Raw genomic sequence first — 16726 nt, 5'->3', positions numbered from 1 at the left:
TCCAGCCACTCATATAAACAAGAATAACGTGAACTGAAAGACAGTAAATTCACCTAGACCTTCTAAATCTGGCCACCATAATACTACAATATTCCTTTCTTAAAATTATCAAAATAAATTATTAATAGAAAGGAGGGGGTAAAAACATGTGCATCTTCATTTAAGTACAGTTAAAAATTTAAAATTACTCCAATTATAAAGTCCTTTTTATAAAAAGCAGAAAATTCTCAATCTTGAAATACACTCTTCACTTTTAAAATACAAAGAAAACCCACTAGACTTTTAGGAAATCAAGTCTTAGCATGCCATCTCAAAACTCTTTCCCAAACAACTTGTCACAAATGAACAAGAACAAGCTGTACTAAGGATGTACAAAGATATTTCTTTAGTTGTTTGCTTAATCAGCTATTGATGTCCCATCATAAATTAAGAAATCAAATGTATGCCAACAGGAGTCTGTCTGCAACTACAATATTACTTTATATTATTTGGCCTCAGAAGTTTGGAACCTATGGAAAGTCCATTTAAAAAATTTACCTGGCACGTAAATGCTAAAATATTTTGTTTGCCTTTTGAAGCCACACCAGATTCCAACCCACAGAGACAGGATTTCCAGTTTATTTCTCACAACCCACACGTACAAACCCAAAATTACAACATAGAAAAGTATTATTAGAAATCTGTAATAGTAAAGAAAAGAAATTCACCATAGAGCTCTATTTCTTAGAGCCTCTAGTATAGTGTCCTATCCATAGTATACAACATTTCACATCTAAATTAAACACTCAAACACAGAAGGCTCACCTTGATACTCTAATGTAAAAGATCTGGCTTTACAATGTAAAACCTAACCTAGCTTGAACACTGTAAATTAAATAATGGCATAAAGGCCGTACAGTGGCTCATGCCTATAATCCCAGCACTTTGGGAGGCGGAGGCAGGCAGATCACTTGAGCCCAGGAGTTCGAGACCAGCCTGAGCAATATGGTGAAACCCCATCACTACAAAAAAATACAAAATTTAGCTGGGCCTGGTAGTACACACCTGCAGTCCCAGTTACTTGGACACTGTTGCGGGAGGATCACTTGAGTCCAGAAGGCAGAGGCTGCAGTGAGCCATGATCACACCACTGCACTCCGGCCTGGGTGATAGATCCAGACCCTGTCTAAAAAAAAAAAAAAAAAAGCATAATTTCTTTAAAAAAATTTAAATACATAATTATTACAGTTTAATAACAGTATATCTCATATTCAATTATTTGTAGAAATTAGCCTCATGCTTCTTTGTAGGCACCTATTTCCAGTGACTTCAAGAAATACGCATGTAGCTATTGACCGATTGCAACACATCGTTTCAGAAACATCGAAATTTAGTACTCAGTTTTGCTCCTACTAGTAAATACCACTATTTAATGTTATGTCCACTCACTGCTGCACAGAATTCAAACCATGCAAACCTCACTACCAAAGTTATCAAAGCTTTTAATACTACCAAAACCCAAGAAGCAAAAATATGCCCCCCAAAACTTGCTTACCCAGAATATTTCGAGGATTGAGTTTTCAACTTAATTTAAGAAGCACTATCAAAAATGCATTGGCCAATTTCCCTGCCTTAGGCAATGAAGTACAGAATGACCCCAGATTACACATATTCTTTATACATAAATAGACATTAAGGGAACGAAAAGGATATATTCCTAAAATACACAGAGATTTCCATCTTCTCTTTCCATCTCTCACCCTCAGAAGTACAATGCAATGTTAAAGTAATACTTGTGGTTAAAGAATCATTTCTGAGAAGAATGAATAATGGAAAGTTTAGCCTTGATAAAAAGTCATCAAAGATAAAGAATAGGTATCTTCAAATAGGGTAAGACAGAACTCTTAGCTGATATAATGAAAAGCTCTTGGCTCACAAGGCCCATAATAAGTAGCATCTCTTTATTTTGTCAACCCAAAACCCTTCCTCCAAACCTTCTTCTAGACATAAACATAGACAATTAGTCCAACGTGAGCTAAACAAAACAAAATATGTCCCCACCGTTAATCAGTCTTAGGGATAGGAAACTGACTCAAGCTCAATCCATCAGAGTCCTTCCCTGGGATGTTTCCAACTAGAGATGGAAGAAGAAAAGCCCTGTTTCTCTCTGATCACAAAACTCTCCTTATCTACTAAGTTCTAAACTCAACTGCCTTCTCTTACTTCCTCAAACATGCAAAAGTTCAGTCCCATTTTTGAAATCTTGCCTTAGCCAGTCCCTAGAATGCTCTTCCTCCTGATATTTACATGGCTAGCTATTTCTTCTGATTCATATCTCAGCTTTAATATCTCTTCTAGACAAAGGCTTTCCTAAAGTAGTCACTTAATTACTGTCACATCACTCTATTTTAATTCTCTGCATAGCACTTACCACTTTAATATTCTTCTTTTTTATACTCTCTGCTGTATTTCTAACACCTAGAATAGTATCTGGCTCAGGACCTATGCACTCCATTCATGATTTGTTGAATAAATCAATATAAGCTATGAAGAAATTAGCCCAAAGCCAGCAGCAGCCATGGTCTTAGCCCCAGAAAGAAGCCAGTCTGAAAGAGTAAAGCCATTAAAAAAAAAAAAAAAAAAGCAGGAGCAGCAATGAAAAAAGTAGAACTCCTAGAGCTATCTTCAGTCATCTCTAAGACTAGCTCCAACCCTGCCCATAATAGAGTTTGATTACATATATAGGTGGCCATTAAAATGGTATGTATACACCTCTCTGAGAAGAGGGATGTGTAAGACAATCCACCGGAATGTGAGAAGAAAAGACTACAACACATAAAATAAGATACTTTTATGTTGTACTATCCTTGGAAAAGTGCCATAATCTGTATTTTATAATGTACGTAATGTATTGTTATAATCATATATGTATAAAATGTACAGATAAATATACCCATACTGAGGATGTATCCTCAAAAATGTATTCTTGGTAGAGGTGAACAATCAAAAAGTCTGGAGACAATCAAAGTTAATGAGCAAATTTATTTCTTTTAACCTAACATGTTTCAGCTTTCTTTCATTTCCAACCAAGAGACTTCTGATATGTGCTTAACACACATTTGGTACCCAAATACTTGAAAATGCTGAATGCAGAGACTAACTCTTTATGGGTCCAGAGAACAGACAAGTGAAAGTTAAAAGTAGGCAGATTTCAAACTTGTATGAAAATAACTTTCTAAAATTTAGGTCTGTCCACAAGTAATCACTGGCTCTCCAACTATAAATTTCCCGCTATTAGAAGGGTTCAAGCAGAAACCTGGTTACCATCGGTAAGAATTCTGTATTCGTGAGGTAATCTATGCAACAAATGTTAACAGAGTGAATACTAAGTGCTAGGAATCATACAATGAATTAAATTAAGTCCTTATGTCCTTGGATATCACAGTTTAATAGAAAGACAGACTTGCAAACATATATATAGTACACAATATATCTATGCAACAACTGAGAAAGATAGTAATTTGCTCTCCATGGGTGAGGATAACTAAGTTAAATACTATGAATAAGTAAAAGCCAATTTTCCTGTTCATCAAAAAAGATAAGCACATTCCTGGCAAAGACATAGCCAAAAGGACAGGTTTATAAAGCACATAGTATGGCAAACCAAAAATACCACAAATAATGCAGAATTGTTGAATGATAAAGTACCTATGGTGGGAGAATAACTACAAATGAAGTTACTGGATAGGTGGCTAGAAGCAAAATTATGAAGAGCCATGATAAGGAGTTTGGAAGGGGGCAAAGAACAATAAAAATAACTGTGTTTTAGAGTGTACTACTTTGTTCCAGACACACTCCTAAACTCTTTAGACACACTATCACTTTTAATCCTTAGAAAATTCCTATATCACCTCCTCTTTTTCAATAAGAAAACTTAATGCTAGAGTGAGATCAAGTAATTTACCTATCAGTTAGAGGCAAACACAGAACTCATTGAAGAATTCTGAAAAGAGAAATAAGATGTATTTTGAATAAGTGACATGCATAATAGAAAAAATGGCTATAAGGCAATGTGGATAACAGTGTGAAAGTAGAATAGGCTAGTTTGAGGGAAATCTATGCAATAAAATAATAATCCGAAGTAAGAGGTAATAAGGGAGTGTGAATAAGGAAAAGGAAAACTAAAGGATCCCATCGGTTTCTACCTTCAGTAAGTGGGAAGAAACTGCAAGTTTGGGTACAAAAAAAGCAGAAAATGAAGTAGATGAGGTGTAGAATAATCAGTTTGGGCTTAGACAATATGGACACATTTGAGTTCGAGGTTTCAATAAAAGACCAAAAGGAAAAGGTCTAATAGGAAGTTGACTAGAAAGAGGAAGAGTTCAAAAAAAGAGGTAGAAAGAATCACTAGGATAAACATGATTTAGAAATCACCAATATACATCAACAATTTTAAAACTGGCCAAGCGAAGTAGAAAATAAATATCCATGGTCATCCATGCAGAAGAATTCCAAAAAAATTTATGTAGCTACTTCACTATCAAGAAGGTGGAAAATAACTCCCCATCAAGTGTGATCTGCATATGGTGACTTTGTTGCAAAGAGTACAATACAGAAAGAGAAAAAGAATACCTTTCCAGTGAAGAAGCCTAATAAAAACCACCTTAGCCAAATGATCAAAGTAAACATGAACAATGATAAGTCACAATAAGTCACAGCTTAACAATGATAAGTTGATAGTAAGTACTCTTGATACAATGTGATGAAAATGGCACTTCACCTCTATGCTCTTCCTCCTAAAAAACCCTAACCCCAGTCTAATCATGAGGAAAAACATCATGTCAATCTCAGCTAAGGAATAACCTACAAAATGTCTGACCAATACTCCTCAAAACTGTCAAGGTCATCAAAACCAAGTAAAGTTTAAGAAACTATCACAGCCAAGAAATGTCTGACCAATACTCCTCAAAACTGTGAAGGTCATCAAAAACAAGCATAGTTTAAGAAACTGTCACAGCCAAGAGCAGCCTAAGGAGACATGACCACTAAATGTAATATGGTAACCTAGACAGTAACCTGGAACAGAAAAAGGGCAGTAGATAAAAATAAAGGGAATATTAATACAGGATGGACTTTAGTTAATAATTATGTATAAATATTGGCCATTCATTTAAACAAACGTACCACAATAATGTAAAATGTTAATGAAAGGTGTGAGGTTTATGAGAACTCTCTGTATTATTGTCATAATTTTCTATAAAGATAAAACTGCTCTAAATAATAATGTTCATATTTCTAAGTAGGCCAAGAATAAAACCATAGAAAACCATTACTATTCAAGAGATAAGTAGAGGAAAATAGGTCAGTAAATAAAATTTAAAAGGTATGACCAGAAATACAGAAAGATATAGACAGGTCTAATATATGTCATAGAGGTCAAAGAGGATAAGGAACAAATAGAATCCATAGAATTTAAGAGGTCACTGGGCAAAGAAATGAGGTGGAGCTACAAGGATAAAAGGTAAATCAGTTTAGGATGCCTTATGAACCACGACTTTGTTATTCACCCAATTAAAAATATCATAAAAGATTCTCCTAGTTTCCAATCTATTAATAGTCTTCCCTGTTCCAGTCACAACCATTTAATTGCCAAACACCTACCTCATAATGAATCTTCATTCACAAGTATTAGGTGCATGAGACAGAATACTTTCATCTGGAAATAACAGAAAATTCCAAAATAAAACTGGTTAAATCAATAAGGAGATGTATAACTAGTATCTCATATAACAAGAAGGCCCAAAGTAGAGCAGTCTTTAAATACTGCAAGTCAGAGCTTCAGAAATGCTAATTCCCTTGGCTCTGGCCTCCTATATTTAGCTTCATCCACAGGCTGGAAGCAAGATAACAAAAATATTTTGAGATTGTGATCTGCCCATCCTTAAACCTGCTGCCAGCAAAGAAAAGGAATTATTATGTTTCACTTATATTTACCAGAATTAATCCTGGAACTTGGAATGAGGTCTCCTTTCTCTGAGTCACATAAAGGAGGGTTAGAAGCCTGAACAAAACAGAGGATCTGTTAGAAAGGTAGTGGGAGGCTGGGCGTGGTGGCTCACATCTGTAATCCCTGCACTTTGAGAGGCTGAGGCAGGCCGGATCACCTGAGGTCAGGAGTCCGAGACCAGCCTGGCCAACATGGCAAAACCCCATTTCTACTAAAAATACAAAAATTAGCCAGGTGTGGTAGCGGTTGTCTGTAATCCCAGCCACTCTATTCCGGAGGCTGAGGCTGGAGAATCACTTGAACCCAGGAGGTGGAGGTTGCAGTGAGCCGAGATCAGAGATCATGCCACTGCACTCCAGCCTGGGCAAAAAGAGTGAGACTCTGTCTCAAAAAAAAGGGGGTAGTGGGAAAAGGGGTAATGCTAAATAGGCAGTCAACAGCAGCCAATACAGGAGGTTCTTATTTCCATGTTTTTCTAGCTCAAGAACTTTTAAAAATTACCTTAATATGATGAAGAAGAGACTCAAACAAAATAAAGGCCACACAATTTCCTTCCTAAAATAACCAAATGACAACCTCAGATACTATCAGTACTGTTTTACAGGTCAAGGGGGAAAATGGCACATGAATTTTTAACTTTTCTCTCATCACTCCAATTTTATATTGCAAAAATACAATGTATTTGGATATACAGAGTGTAAGCACTTTAAACTCTGATTTTGTTGGAATAGGATGAGAAGAGATCCCAAGGTAGTGGAAAGAGCACTAAACTTGATATCAGGGCATGGGGCTCTAGTCCTAATTCTTCAACTAAATTACAGCATTTTTGAAGATGGGCACCTAATATCTAGGGTCCAATTTCCTCCTTTCTTAAATAAGTAAGTTAGGAGAGATGATCTCTCAAGTCTTATTCCTGGTTATTTCCTAATTAAAAATAACATTCACTTGTTAGCTAGAAAATTTATGCAGATTATTTACCGTTGTAATTCTGCGCTAGCCAATTCCTAAAGATCCACTCCAAGACTATGGGCTGATGACACACTAAGCTTTTTCCTACAAAACTTCGCTTTCACAAAAACTTTCACTGTGGCCAGAAATGTGAATAGCATGATGTTACAACTTCTGAAATAACTCAGGAATTTAATTTCTCTTTAAACCCAAGTTCATTATTAAAGGTTTCAGTGTACCTACAGATGCAAACCCTCCCTGTTGGACAGGAAACCGGAAAATGACAAAAACTTAACCACTTTGAAATTCAATTAAAGACAAGATTTCTAACCACTAAGCCTAAATGAGGAAGAAGATGAAAATCAAAGCACAATGAAAAAGCTGGAATCACAAACAAGTCACAAACAGAAATGGAAATTTCTATACAGAGAGAAAGAAAAAGAGAGGAAATACTCCCCCCATACCAGTATATAAGCCTAGAAGAAATTAAGCTTAAAAGCCTCATGAGTTTCTCTTAAAAACTATTGATTTGCACAAAATGGACAAAAATAATTTCCAAAAACAGGTTGGTGACAGTAGAAACACGCCCTTTGGGAACCTCAGGTTAATAAATTGTTGGTAAAGCAGACCCAAAATCATATGGGGTGACTCCGGATAAAACCCCATGACTTAAGCCAACTGCATTATGACCTGGAGTTGGTTTTTCTCAAAATTATTAATAATGAAAAATACTTACACAGGATACACATGTATTGCCAGGAAAAAAACGCATGCACTTCTTTGAAACAGTTTTTAAAACAACCAACCACCCACAGAAACCACATGGGCACAAAATGAAACGATTCTGGTCACTGATTTGTGGAGCACTTAAGCATTCCCCAAGTAAAAGACTCCACTTTAGGCTTTCTGAGACAAGCAGACTATCCATGAAAATACCTGATTTAGAACTACCAAGGAAACACTGCAAACATACCTCCAATGGCCTGAGTTTCAAGAGAAATAATTTTCTCCAAGGAGAATCTTACAGTTTTAAAAGCCTACTTCTTCTAAGAAGACATTTCTTTTCCTCACAGTAAGACTCCAGATAAAGCTTAAAAATTGGCTCTGAAGATAAAATAAATCAAATTAAATCTAACTCAAAAGTGCTTAACACTACAATAGTATAAGTTAACACCTCCTAGAACTGATTTTGCATCAGTAGCAGCATCACTAATACGTTACACTTACTCAATTTATCAAATTACATAATAATAGCCTAGTGAGATATTACATCAGATATACAATATTGAGGTAAGTTTCAAAAGAGAAAGGAAGAAATATACAGGAGACAATATTGTTTAAGAGACAGGCAAAAGGAGAAAGCAAGAAATGAGTGCCAGGTAGTTGCACTGGAACGCTAGAAGCTAAGCTAGGTACACTGAACAGGTAAAGAGACTCAGAAAAAGGAAGCCAAATGAAACCACAGTCAGGCTAGCATATAGCATTGCCTGGAGTATAATGCAAAGATGACAAAGAAACTTATTTACATATGGAAATATCAGACAGGTACTAAATACGTTAACAGAAAACAGAAAGTTTACCTTGACCCTCAGCATCACCAACTGTCCACCTACTCCTTTAAGTAAATAAGTAAAAGATTATTTTTAACCATGTATTATATTGTCCCTATGAGAGATAAGAACACCATAAAACCCAGAAACATGCAAGAGCTACAAGTTCACCTTTATGTGCAAACACAGGCTTCATCATGCTTTCAATTTCCTGACATATTGCCACTAAAATTGACTAGGTTTTTTCCCCCTCTACTGTGGTTTTATGTAAGGTGCTGACTTTACCCTTGGATAGGCTGGCGAAGCTCACTTGTCAGACCCTGCATACCCTTAAAGAACACATATAATTTCCAGAAGAAATAAGAAGAATGGAAAAATAGATGAGTTCACAAAAGAAACAATTTTAAATTCTATGTATCAATAGTCTTCAACCTTTAGAGATGATATTACTGGTGGTATTTGTTACCACATATATAAATCCTAAAAAGACCAAAGTACTAACAGCCACCCAAGTGCAGTTGTAGCTATCTTATATAGTTCCAACACAATGAAAAGGATAATAATGCCAAGGATGAAAAGCCCTAGGATTGTCACCTACTCAGAAAGAATACAGATTTAAAGAATGATCAAATTAGATCCATTTCAGAAAATGAAAAAGGAAATTCTGTAACTATACTGAGGATCTCTAACTAACCAAACATAAAATTTGTATACCAAAATTCATTCTATGGTAAAATAACTGTATTCTAAGTAGCAGCTGAATACCATGATTTATTATGGATACAGAAATAAGAAATGCCTGGTTTTTCAAGGCTTAGTAAAAATATGAAGTGAGAAGTCTAAAATATAGGAACTACCAAAAAATATGGTACATATCCCTAGTGTATACATTTTACGCAAAGATTTATAGACAGGGTGATGAGATTTACTTCACAAAGTATCATAAAAGATGAACAGAGTAAATGAAAAATTAAAACATATACTTCCTACGTATCACCAACAGCTTACTCACAGACATCTCACCAGCACCAGCACCACTGCCACCCCTGTGGTTCTACACTGTGGTTACTTCCAAGTAAAATTATGATAAAGGTTGGAAGGAAATATAAATTACAGTATACAGATAGCATTTAACTTCCAACCAAAGTGGAAACACAGAGACCAGATTTAACCTCTAGTTTCTAAGCAACTAGAAAAATGAACAATAGATGAGAAAAAGCAACTAGAAAACTGAACAAAGGATGAAAAAGATGAAATAATGATGTTCAAGTACTGGACAACAGTACAAAATTGTGATTCCCAAAAGAAAGGGAACAAGATTCTAACTGCCAAACTTACAAACTGGAGTCAGTGTCCAGGCCAAAGAGTATGGTGGGGGAAGCCAAGTAAAGCTGACCTCTCACTGAGCTAAAGGGGCAGAGCTAAGGGTTCACAAAGCAGCTAAAATTTACAAGTCCAAGCATCTGAGAAGTAGAGCTCCGGAGACAGAAAGGTCTTCTCAAGTCTTAAACTGAGTTCTAACCTATATACACGTGGGAGAAAATTACCCAAGGACAGGAAAAGAACAACAGAAGTGAGTGGACAGATCATCTAGAGCTCACACATAGCTGGCAAGAATTTGTATTCCTATCAGTCAGAGTGGATAAACCTAGTAATATATGGAGCATTCAGCTGAATCCTCAGGAGGGTCTCTCCTTAGTAGTGGGGCTGTATTAGACCTAAACAAAAGGCTGCTCTGGAGCCATGCTAACAAATCTTAAAAGTAAGCCTCAAAATAATCCAACTGATTGCTAGTGACACAACAAAGAGTCAGAACAAAATACAAAACTATTTAAAACAACAAAATTCAGCAATCAGTAAAAAACAATTCAAAATCCCTGACATCCAATAAAGAATTAAGTCATATAAAGAATCAGAAAACTATAACCCATAACCAGGAGAAAAATCACTTGATAGAAACAGACACAGAAATGAGAGAGATGGAGAGAATCAGCAGACATAAAAGCAGCTATTATAAATATGTTTTATAACTTTTAAGAAAGCAGAGAAAAAATGGTCATGATGATGGCAGGCATGGAAGATATGAAAAAGTTTCAAATGAAACTTACAGAGGAGAACTTTGAAACAAAAATATAAAAGATGAGATTAACAGCATATTAAACACTGTGGAAGATCATGAAGTTAAAAAAACAGCAATAGTAACTATTCAAAATAAAGTAGAGAGAGGAAAAAATACTGAGAAAAAAATGGATAATTTCAAGTGGTCTAAAACATGTGTAACCGGAGGCCCCCAAAAAGGGAAGATACAGAAGAAATTATTTTTAAAAGTATGGCTGAAAATTTTCTGAATTTCATGAACATTATAGAACCAGAGATCCAAGAAGCTAAAGAATAGCGAGAAAGAACAAACATAAAGAAATCATACCAATGCACATCATAATCTAATTACAGAAAACTAATACAACAGAATATTTGTATTTAGGCCAGAAAAAAAAGAACACATTATATACAAAAGAACTAAAATAAGAATAAAAGTAGGCTTATTGCCAAAACCACATAAACCAGAGTATAACGGAGATATGTCTTTCAACTTAAAGAGGAAAGAACACATGGCAGTATAGACTTCTTTGCCCAGAGAAAATACCTTTAAAAATTGAAGAGGAACGTTTTTTCAGATAAACAAAGGGTAAGAGAATTATTTGCCACCAGACCTGTACTAAAAGAAATATTGAGGAAATTTCTTCAGAGAGAAGAAAGACAAAACCAGATTGAAATCTGAATCTACACAAAAGAAATTAGGAGTCCCAGAAATAGCAAACAGGTGGGCAAATATAAAAATTTAAAGATAACTGAATATATAAAGCAAAAATTTAAAAAACATATTGTTGGCTTTATAGAACATGCAGAAGTAAACTGCATATCAATACCACAATGAGAGATGAAATAAAAGCATATTGTTGTGAAGTTCTTACACTGTACATAAAATGGAAAAGTATTGATAAGTGGACTAATAGGTTAAAGATGTATATTGTACACACTAGAGCATTTAATTAATTAATTAGTTAGCAAAGATATACACCTAGAAAGTCCATAACGGGTCTAAAATGAAATCATTAAAAGCATCCTCAAACCCAACATAAATCAGGAAAGAAGGAAAAAAGCAGAAGGAAAAAAAGGAAAACAAATAGTAAAATGATATATTTAAACTCAACCATGTAATGATAATTGCATTAAGTGTAAGTAGTCTAAACAACTAAATTTAAAAGCAGAGATTGCAGACTGAATGAAAAAGCAAGACCCAACTGTATGCCACATACAAAAAAATCACTTTTACTATGAAAACACAAAAGAGATAAAATTAAAGGGTTGAAAAGATACGCCATGCAAACATCAAAAGAAAGTTGAAATGCCTATATTCATATTATACAAATTAGAATAATAAAGGGAGAAATTTCATAATGACAGATAAATTAATCAAGATACTATAATATTCAAATGTATACATATCTCATTAGCTTCGATGAACTGTACACTTAAAAATGGTTACAATGGAGGCTGGGCGCAGTGGCCCATGCCTGTAATCCCAGCACTTTGGGAGGCCAAGGTGGGTGGATCATGAGGTCAGGAGATGGAGACCATCCTAGCTAACACGGTGAAACCCCGTCTCTCCTAAAAAAACTACAAAAAATTAGCCGGGCTTGCTGGCAGACACCTGTAGTCCCAGCTACTTGGGAGGCTGAGGCAGAAGAATGGCATGAACCCAGGAGGCGGAGCTTGCAGTGAGCCCAGATCGCGCCACTGCACTTCAGCCTGGGTGACAGGGTGAGACTCCATCTCAAAAATAAAAATAAAAAAGAAAAAATGGTTATACTGGTAAATTTTGTCATGGATATTTTGCCAAATTTTAAAATTAAAAATGTATACTGTTGAGAATATTTAAAAAGGCAAGCCACAGATTGGACTAGAATATTTGAGAAACCTATCTGAAAAGGTCTTATATCCAGAATATAAAAGGAAAGCTTACATATAAATAAGATAACCTAATTTTTTAATGGTAAAATATTTTAATAGACACTTCATAAAAGAAGATTTAAGAATCTCAATTAAGCACATGAAAAGATGTGCAACATCATTAGAAATTAGAAAAATGTAAACTAAAACCGAAATGCAGGTACCAGTACAATCTACAAAAATGGCTACTTAGAAAGATTCACAATATCAAGTGTTGGTAAGAATATGGAGCACCTAGAATTCTCATGTAACCTAGTGAGAATGTAAACTGACACAGCCACTTTGGAAAACAGTTTGGCAGTTGTGTATAATCTTAAACATACACTTGCCACACAACCCAAGAATTCTACTCCAAGCTATTGACCTAAGAGAAAACATATGTCCACATGAAGACCTGTCAGAGAATGTTTAAAACTAGAAACAACTCAAATGTGTATCAACTAGTATATGGATAAAGGAATTATGGTACATCCATACAATATTACTCAGCAATTACAACGAACAAACCTATTTATATATGCAACAATATGAATGAATCTTCATTACACCAAGTCAAAGAAATCAAATACATACACATATACACACACTCACACACACACACACACACACAAGCAACATCTGCAATGTTCCTTTTATATTAAATTCTTGAAAAGGCAAAACTTCAGTGACCAAAAGCAAATCAGTGGTTGCCAGGGACCAGGGGTGGTGGGATGGGGTCTAGTCTTAAGAGGCACAAGGGAACATTTTGCAGTGAATAAATATTCCATATAATACAGTAATGGTTTCTCATATGTAAATATTTGTCAAAGTCATCAAATTATATACTTTATATTGGTAATTTCTTTTTTTTATTTTGTCTTCCAGCTTGAGGAGTTATTGGTGATTTTAATTGTTTATACACCTCAATTAAACATGATTTTTAAATCACTATGATATACAGAAAGGAGTAATGAAAATGAGCTTTCTGTTAGAGACTTTTATCACAGCCTCTATGCTTGTCACCAATGCTAAATCCCTTCCTCTAGCAGGAATGGGAGTAGAAAGATCACAGTAGACCAACAGTCGAATGGGCATTCCCTTGAAAGGCCAGAGAAAAAGATTATCTCTTAGGCAAAACTACAGTAGCTACCAAAATCAAAGGGGGGAAGGAGTAAGATATTAGGGGAAAAAGATGTGCAATGTGTACGTAAAGTGTCTCAGGCAGGTAAGCTTAATAAAAGGATATGTAAAGGGATCAAACACAGAGGATGGAGGAAGTGAGAATACAGCAAGAAGTCACCAAACTAGAAAATGAATGAGACTGGAATAGGAGGGGACAGTTATAATAGGTAAACAGGAAGACAACCTTAGATGATAAGTAAGAAAAGGATGTCACCTACATCAAGATTTTTTAAGTTCTCTACAGTAAACTAGGCTGCCAAGGATAGTGAAAGTTATCAGGTTCTTCCAAATTATAATCATCTTTCTGCTTAGTAAAAGTCTGTACCTTACTTTTCATTTGAAAGTAAGAGCATACCACCACCCTGCATCCAAACTAAAGCCTTATTTTTTTCAGGTAGTTACATAAAATAATGATTACATACAGTTTTATCCTAGCCTGCCTAGGGTTGCCTTCATCATGCCCATACTTACTTACTTCTCCCACTCTGCTGTTGGTAATCTATTCCTACCATGAAATCCTACAGTCCTTTCACATTTTGGTTCATATTTACCTTTACAGTCTTGTCTTCTGCCTTTCTCCAGCAATTCTAAAAATTCTGTCCCTTTGTGGCACAGAAAAATAGTTAATTAATAAATACTTAATATCTTTTAATTCACTTACTGACTTCAACTTCTCAAATACATGGGAAAACATCTGAAGGCTACCTATAAAAATGAATATAAGATTGAGTAGTCAGTTCAAAATTGCTGTTTCGGAAAATTTCCTAAAATTTTTCCAAAAGCTACATATAACTCAAATATGTTCAACTAAACTTAGCTCATTTGCAAACTACTACCACCCCAGAATATTTAAAGGATATAATGAATTAAAATTTTCAAATATGTGTGTTTACATATACATATATTCTGTGTGTTTACATGTACATATATTCGATTAAGTATTCTAATCTGTTCTAGCACCTCTGTTGTCAGTACCACAATACTACCATCTTGCTCATTTTTGCGTATTTCCTAGTAGTATGTTAAGAGATTAGTTCGGGCCATAATTTCCTTATCATGAGGTAAGATGTGTACACTATGGGTAACAGGGAAGCAGTAGTAATAATGTTCATCATTATTGCTGAGTAGTATTATACGAATGTACCGTAATTCCTTTATCCATATACTAGTTGATACACATTTGAGTTGTTTCTAATTTTAAACATTCTCTGACAGGTCTTTAAGTGTAAGTGCCAATTCTCTGAAGTGTTGGTTCCTTTACCATCATTACAAGTGATTCCCTGATGCTTATTCCTTGATGTTTATATTCTAAAAGGCTAAAACAAAGAATCCCTTAACATGAAAGTGACATTCTAGTTAGTTCCCTCGCAATGATTTTCTCTCTTGAACAAACACACTTAAAGCCATCAAGAAATTTCAGTTTCATAGATGAAGAGCGCAATTGTAAGAACACTGCTCTCAACAATTGCCTGTTACCTTATTTTAAGAATGAATAAAAAATATATAACTATATAAAAAGAATGCTACAGTTTATACACACGCACAAACACACACCCCAACTTCTCTACATATAAAACCAATTAATAGTGTTTTATTCAGTTATTATGATTACCTTCCTCTGGGAGAGTAGACAAAGTCCACCGGTTCATTACACATAGGTTCCCAAAAAGATGGCACAATTTTCTCGGTAACATAATGGAATTCTGTGATATTTTTGAGGCACTATATATATTTTATTTTACTTACTGAAACCATGTTAAAGTAACTGAATCGCAAGAGAAATACATATTTGCTGTGCTTAGAAAATGACCACACATTTACTAACGCTAAGAACCAACAAAAGCTTGCTATATAATCCAACATGAGAAACACAGAAAAAGGATTCTAGTGAGAGTTGACGAACAACAAAGAAAGCTTAAATGATCTGCGTAATTCCAGACCTCAGCATTGCTACACAATCACAATGGAAAGAATGTGTGGTAATTAGACAGTTTTAAATGCTAAAAATATCCAAAGGATCATTCTTTTCTCCTAAAAGCTTTTGATCAAAGAGGAAATCCTAGAGTCTTCATGATTACTCCTTCTTAAAAAAACAAAACAACAACGATTAAGTACTACTAAGCATTGCTATTGATGGGTTTCTCCTCTCTTTTTAATGTAAGCGGCATTATTCAGCATAAGATTCCACTTTAAGTATATTAAATCTTTCCCCAGTATATCTGATTAACATTTTAGCCCTCAACAGGAAAAACGGGCATAAGGACTATCTTCTATAATCTAAAATGGCATTGTGGTGAAAATAAAAAAGATGTATCAATTTCTGAGAATTACCAAATATACTGAAGCCAAAGCAGGTATGTGTCACTGTTGTTAAATGTTCATATACTTGACAGTGTACATCCACTGCTTCTATGTCTGGCTTTCTAAAATATTTACTATAAATTCTGCTTATACCAGGCATTTTAAGCATTTCATTTTTTTTTTCATCTTCCTTTTACATAGTATTTAGTCATTTATTTCTTAAGTTGCCTTTGGGATATCACAAAGAATAAAGGCAAATTATGAAGTAAGCTAAAGGCCACTCTTCTTAATAGATACAGTGGTAAGATAATCCTCCATTATTTCAAAATTTTATTAGCTTCGTATCTGACATTACATCATGTCAACCACAAACTGTTGGTTATACTGGAAGAGGAAATAATCAACTAATTTTCTACTTTTTTGGTAAGCATATTAATCAGGGTTCTCCAGAAAAAGAGGATATATATGTGTGTATATAAATAAAGAGAGAAACATTAATTTCAGAAATTGGCTCATAAGATTATAAAAGTCAGGATGTGCAAAGATATGCAGTCAGCAAGCTGGAAAGCTAGGAGAATCAATAATGTTAAGCCTGATGACAAGGAAAGCTGATGGTGTAAGTTCTAGTCTGAGTCCAATGGCCTGAGAACCAGAAGAGCCAATAGTGTAAGTTACAGTCCAAGTACAAGAGAAGACTGGCATTCCAGCTCAAGCAGTCAAGAAGAAGCAGTTTCTTATTACACAACTGTTTCATTCTACTCACATATTC

General features: G+C 34.9%; 1 protein-coding gene across 11 annotated transcripts in view; it reads right to left on the bottom strand.

The window, feature by feature from the left end:
• CCDC91 (coiled-coil domain containing 91) overlaps nucleotides 1–16726 on the bottom strand; it is a 356689-nt gene that overhangs the window by 317181 nt on the left and 22782 nt on the right. For 2 of the 11 annotated variants that reach the window (XM_058442151.1, XM_058442153.1), the window contains exon 2: nucleotides 5974–6040. The exons of the other annotated variants lie outside the window; for them this stretch is intronic. The gene's annotated coding sequence lies outside the window, so the exon portion shown is untranslated. The remainder of the gene's footprint in view (nucleotides 1–5973; nucleotides 6041–16726) is intronic. 11 annotated transcript variants of the gene reach the window in all.

This window comes from Hylobates moloch, unplaced genomic scaffold (assembly GCF_009828535.3).
Source record: "Hylobates moloch isolate HMO894 unplaced genomic scaffold, HMol_V3 SCAFFOLD_8, whole genome shotgun sequence".
NCBI classification, from domain to species: domain Eukaryota; kingdom Metazoa; phylum Chordata; class Mammalia; order Primates; family Hylobatidae; genus Hylobates; species Hylobates moloch.
This window is presented reverse-complemented; position numbering and strand designations above follow the sequence as displayed.